We start from the raw sequence: 6,960 nt of genomic DNA on the forward strand, positions 1-6,960 counted from the left end.
AACCCTAAATACACCTGTCAGAGCACATACTGGAGTGATGAGCAGGGATCTGGAATAAATGAAGATATTGTTGGTCTGTGCACTAAAGCGACAACGATAACCACCATCAGATCCGCTGTTGCCATTCCAACCAGGTAACGGGTGATGCATTTGGAGAGTCCGCATTTTCCCCGAGATAGGATCACAATCGCCGTCAAATTAACTACAAGAAGTAAGAAACAAAACAAGATTATCGTTAGTTGCTACTTTGTGACTGTCCACCATTCTTCCAATACTATGCAAGGTATGTTTTTTTTCGAAATGAAGAGCAGAAATTCAATGTGTGCCGGCCCCATCGCTAGACTCCTGCTGGAGGAACACAATGGACTGGCGACTTTCCGACAGTTTAGAGCGAGGCTCTGATTTCCACGACTCACCTACCGGTGACCGGTCGATCCCTCCAGCAAACATCACCATGAGCAACCCCATTTCCATTATTAGAGTGAATCAGCTGAAGGGATTATTTGTAGTGACATTCAGGAGATTTAAAGCATAAGTTATAATTTAGCGACTTATTGAATAAAAGACCTGCGTGTCGATATTCGACTGGTCGGTCATTCGAAAAAGATTCCGATCTGGACAAGGGACCACTGTCGCTTCTTAAAACTCAGCAAGGTCCAACTACGAAACTATTAAAATATATATCAGATGCCTGAATCCTCAATTCTGGAAGCACTTTTCAGGCGATGGTAGCATCTGTGCTGTTCTCTGAACAGTGCAGCGGAACAAAACCAAGGCGACGGCGCCATACACAAAGTGACCAACTCCAGTATCTTACCAGGGACACCGATCGCTACAAGTGTAGGATAGAAAACTCCCGCGATGTAGTAAATCGCTGGATATCCCATATTCTGTCAGAAGCAGCGATCCACTCCACGGAACGCTCCAAATAATCATATGGACCGATATCAGTTTTACAGAGTTATATGCAATCCAGAGTAATTCCACTGAGACAATTAGTGGTTATCACTTCAGTCAAATTAGGAGCAATTAACTACGCAAACAGATGCATTAAAATCTTTTTATCACAGTTATTGTGCCATAAATTCATATCCCCAAGGGATGTTAGAAGTTATTAACTTTAATGAAAAAAAAAATGAGCGTAGCTAATTTAATTTACAAGACCGCTGGTTTCAGCTGCTTAAATGGAGCATTTTTCGATCAGTGTTGTTTCTAACATAAACAATTATCCTCAACAATGAACATGGACAATCACCTTCCAACAGATTTATTTTGTCACTTTGGCGGAGCACATTCGCTTCCGACGTTGGGATCGGGGCATTAGCTTGGCAGGTGAAATGGGATACAATTTATTGAAGGGGAAGATACGTTCATTTTGTCTCGCTTGTTCCAGTCATTTCCAGTCATTTGAATGACGAAATTCACAATAATAGATGATGATATGTTTCACAATGAAAAACGCTGATCCTATGTTCTTCTGAGCACATAAACGAGATCGAGAGCAATATTCCACGGTCATTTCATAATAAAAAGTTACGCGCCCACACGATTTCATCTGCAGTTTGTGAACGGATTGATGAACGTTCTTTTCGGGATTAGCAGAGCGTGGATGGTTGAGTCTTTGTGATAAGTGTACTGCAGGGATTGGTGTTCGTCCAGTTGTTATTTATCATGTATGTTAAGGAATTAGATCTCGATGTGGAAATCTGAATCTGAAACAAATCGAATGAATCCTTGGCTGGGGGCGTTGTTACAGACAGGAACTCTATCCAAAGTTGTAGCTTGATGTTGACTGGCTGGAAACTGAGTTGGAAAATGGCAGATGGAATTTCATAGAGACAAATATAAGTTTGTCTGCCTTGTCAGGACAGATACAACAGGTTAAGAAGCACATTCAATAGGTGGAATTTAATGTGCAGGAGGAGACCAGGGAAGACAGATGGATAATTCCAGGAAAGCAGCGTCAGGTCAGATCGGCTTGTATTGAGCTCTAATCCCATTGACCTTCACAGGCATTTCACTGAGTACAGGAGTTGGGACTTCATGTTGAAGCTCGAAAACACGTTGGTGAGGCTGTAGATAAAACATCGTGGTCTGCTCCGGCCCCATACCTACCGTTTTACAATGCCGATCAGCTTCAAAATGTGCAGAGATGATTTGTAAGCAACAGTTCGGGGACTGAGGACAAGAGTATGAAGGAACTGTTGAATTGGAATTTACTTGCTTGACAGCAGAAAGTGAATGGAAATCTTACAGAAGAACACACATTTGTGAGAGTTAAGGACAGGGTGATTGCTCACAGATATTTCCGATCCTCTAAGTGAATCCAAATCTACTTCAGAGCTGTGGGGTGAAAGCTGAAACATGGAAAAGGGGTGTGTGCTAAAGCCGACTCGTCGGGGAGTGTAGAAGGATCTGCCTGCGTAAGTGGTAGCTGCGAATTCAGTTGTATCATTTCAGGGAAGGTTGTCTAGATAAGTGCATGAGAGACGGACCGAGGGTGTAGATTAATGTACCAATCTGGAGGATCACAGAGGGATGATCCAGATGGGCGGAGGAGTAATAATCTATGACTCCATGAGTATCTCTGTCCCATTTCCCCATTCAGTATATTCTAACTTTTCACTTCGTCACTAATCTAAGTATGTGCAGAACTGTGGATGTGTTCAAATCCACATTTCAAACACAGTTCCTTCTGCACCTGCAGTACATCACTCTGTGCCTATTGAGGAACTCGTGCCGATGAGCGGCTCTCGGCTTATTGGAAATAAAGTCTCACCATTCTGTATCCATTGTGCAACTGGCATCGCTGTGCGGCCTCTGATCACTCTGGGACGACTCAGCTCTCCGTGTCCATTGTCCTGCTGGTATCGATGAGCGGCCTCTGATCACTCTGGGACGACTCAGCTCTCCGTGTCCATTGTCCTGCTGGTATCGATGAGCGGCCACCCTGCATCGATTGTGACGCTCGTACTGATACGTGGCCCTCGGCTCAGTTGAGAATATTTCAGCGCTGATACACGCCTTCCGCTCTTACACTTTGAATGCCATTTGTGAGATTGACTGCGCCGGTCTCACATTTTCTTGTGAATTATTTTCATCCCTCAATCGTAAGCAGCTGTTCTGTTTTGCGACAGCTGTTCACTCAATTCCTACTCCGATATTTTATTGCGAACGGCGCCATTAATCTATACATCGGATTAATTGGTTGACACATCCACGTCAGCACTAGTTTTGATTACTTCTCCGATATCTGCGCTGTTACCAAGGCATCCTTCATTATCTGTCTCCAACTGCTCCTCAGATGGAACTGAATGACTTCTGTTCTGTGCGATTGCAGCCTTTCAAGTAGCGAATGGAAAGAGGTGGACTGAAGAACAGTGACGGATGGAGATTTATTTCTGGCAAAGCAGGAGTCTGACTCGCACGGGATCTCTGAGGTGGCGAGGTTTCAGGAGCGGAAAGGAGAGCGAAGCGATTATTATTCGAATCCGATGAGCTTTAAAGAGCATATTACAGATATAATCACAATAAATATAACGCAATGCTATAAAATACAGGGCAGACGTCACTCTTTAATGTGTTGGTAAATACATTAGATTAACTATATACATAATCTGAATGTACGTACACAGCGGTTTAAAAGTGGGAAAACGCGTTTACATAGTGCTACCGGCGGTATCTGCTCCGGCAATCAGCGCCGACACCCAACAAAGACAAATTCTCATCCGTCTACTAAATGACCGACCGAACTAAACCCAGATTTTCAGACGTCTGCCCATGGACTTCCCAGGGTTCCTCTGGCCCTCCATATTTCTTCACATTACACCATGTGTTCGGAGCCACGCAGCCTTGCGTAGATTCTCTGCCGACATCACCTCACTTCAGCAGAGACATGACCTTCCGGATTTAAATTGAAAAGGCTCCGGTGATCCATCTAGCTATGAACTTAATGGCTTTTTTTCAATCTCAAACATCACCCTACGAAGTCACAGAATAGAAATGCTATTAAAATATTCATTAGTAACTTATCGGTAATGATAAGTAAATACTTGTACGGAATGACAACGGGGAAGGTGAAAATTTAATTCAGCCCCTCTCCATCGCCCTGTATAAGATGGCGGTTGCATCGCGACGAAATGTGGCCTAGTACATGACCAGCAGGAAGAAGCCGCGTGTCGAGTGACCGTGGGTAAAGTGACGATGAAACCATAAGAGCATAAAACATAAGAGCAGATTTATGCCATGCAACACATCGAGTCTGCTCCGCCATTCCATCATGGCTAGTCCCGGATCCCACTCAAAACCCATGACCCTGCCTTTTCGCCTGGTCTTTCGATACATTGACCAATCAGGAAACGATCCACTTCCGCTTTAGGTGTACCCACGTATTTGGCGGAATTGGCATTCGCTGCAGACTATGGCAGAGAATTCCACTATTCTGTGGCTATAAAACACATCCTCCTCAATTTTGAGGCTGTGCTCACTCTATCTGAATACCACACCATAGGAAGCATCCTGTAGGTATTCATCGTATCGGGTCATTTCTGCAAACCGAAAGTTTCAGTGAGTTACTCCACCAGACATTCTTCTAAATTCCAGTGAGGACAGGCACAAAGCTGCCAAAAGCTCCTCACATGTTAACACCTTCATTCCCAGACTCATCCTCGTGATACCCCTCTGGAATATGTACAACGAGAATACATCCTTTCTGAGATATGCGGTCCTAAACCAGTTAACAATACTTCAATTGCGGCCTGACTGGTGTCATATAAAGGCTCAACATTATCTCCTTGTTCTTATATCCTGTTCCTCTTGATATACATTAGAGGATTGCATTTGTCTTCTTTACCACAGACTTAATTTGTAAATTTAACTTAGTGGAGTCCTGTACGATTACTCCTAGGTCACTCCAATTGTCTGATGTTTGTAAATTCACCCATTTAGATAATAGTCCGCACCAATGTTCCTTTTACCAAAATACTCAATCATACATTTCCCGACACTATATTCCATCTGCCACTTTTTTGACCGTACTTCCAATTTGACTATGTCCTTCTGCAATCGAATTTTCCTCATCACGACCTAATACTCCGACTATATTGGTATCGTCTGCAAACATTGCCACAAAGCCAACTGTTCGATTATCTAAATCATTGACAAACAACGTCAAAATTTGCGGTCCCAATACTGACCTCTGATGAACACCACTAGTCACCGGCAGCCAACAAGAAAAGGCCACTTCATTCTCATCAGCTGCCTCCGGCCTGTCAGCTATTCCGATACCTGAGCCAGTAACATTGCTGAAACGCCGTAGGAAGCAGGCTCATGTGTGGCAGCTTATCAAATGCCTTCTGAAAGTCCAAGTAAATGACATCCGCTGCCTCATCTTTTTGCTCTCTGTTTATCAATTCCTCGAAGAACTTTAACAGATTATTCAGACAAGATTTCCTTTCACATAAACAATTCTGACCTCGACTTATAGTACCATTAGCTTCCAAGTTCCCCGAATCCTCATCCTTAATAATAGAATCCAACATTACCCCAAGCAGTGAGGTGAGGCCTGTAATTTCCTTTCTTTAGACTTTCTCTCTGCATAAAGAGTGTAGTGACATTTAAAATTCTCCAGTCCTCGGGACCCTGCCATAATCAAGTGTTTCCGGAGAAACCTTGACCAGTGCACTGGTTATCTATTCGAAACCCTCTCTCAGGACTCCGGAATTTTGTCGATCTGTTCCAATAGACCTTTGAGTTTGCCTAACACAATTTCCCCTTGTAATAGCAATGACACTCACTACTGTGCTCTGTCACTCACGGACATTGTCACTGCTTTTGCCTTCCCGGTGAAGACAAATGCAAAGTACCCACGAGGAAATCTGCAGATGCGGGAAATTCAAACGATAGACACAAAATGCTTGCGGAACACAGCAGGCCAGGTAGCATCTAAAATGAAAGATACTAAGAGATTCGAAGGTAGGAGGGGGAGGGGGAAATGCGAAATGATAGGAGAAGACCGGAGGGGCTGGGATGAAGCTACGATCTGGAAAGGTGAATGTCAAAAGTGATAGAGAGCTGGAGAAGGGAAAGGATCATGGGACGGGAGGCCTAGGGAGAAAGAAAGGGGGACGGGAGCACCAGAGGGAGATGGAGAACAGGCAGAGTGATGGGCAGAGAGACGGAAAAAAGAGAAAAAAACTAAATATGTCAGGGATGCGGTAAGAAAGGGTGGAGGGTCATCAAAAGCAGTTAGAGAAGTCAATGTCCATGCCATCAGGTTGGAGGCTACCCAGCCGGTATATAAGGTGTTGGTCCTCCAACATGAGTGTGGCTTCATCTTGACAGTAGAGAAGGCCATAAATAGACATATCGGAATGGGAATGGAACGTGAAATTAAAATGTGTGGCCACTGGAAGATACTGCTTTCTCTGCCAGACAGAGCGTAGACGTTCAGCGAAACGTTCTCCATGTTATGGTCCGGTCCGGAGACCGCATTCCGGTTCTTGATCCGGTCAGCGGACTCCGGACTCCGGGTCTTGCAGCCGTCAGTCCTGTCACCCTTAAGCCAAAAAGGATAATCTTGTCTTAAGAAAGCGCACCTGTGGCCTATCAGCTGGCAGGTGAATATAAGGGAATCAGGGACTGAGTCTAGTTGGGGGGTCGTGCTTCTCTGAACCTATTTGCCACGTTCTGATGTGTGTCGTCCGAATGGCTTTGTTCGTTCCGGTCGTACCGGTTTGGAGTACCTGGAAAAAGGTAATCCAAATTTCTCGAAGATATTTTCATGGTTAACATTTTCTAACCAGGTGGAATCATGATGAAACTTTTCATCCCATTTGACAACGCTCTTACATGTGATTAAGCTGTCTATCAAACGTGCATACGATAATCCAAGTGCAGTAGATTAAACATTTGTATAACTGTGCTATGATTTGTTAACTATTGCACTCAACACCTTGACCA

The sequence above is a fragment of the Hemitrygon akajei genome, unplaced genomic scaffold, assembly GCF_048418815.1.
Source record: "Hemitrygon akajei unplaced genomic scaffold, sHemAka1.3 Scf000109, whole genome shotgun sequence".
Lineage (NCBI taxonomy): Eukaryota > Metazoa > Chordata > Chondrichthyes > Myliobatiformes > Dasyatidae > Hemitrygon > Hemitrygon akajei.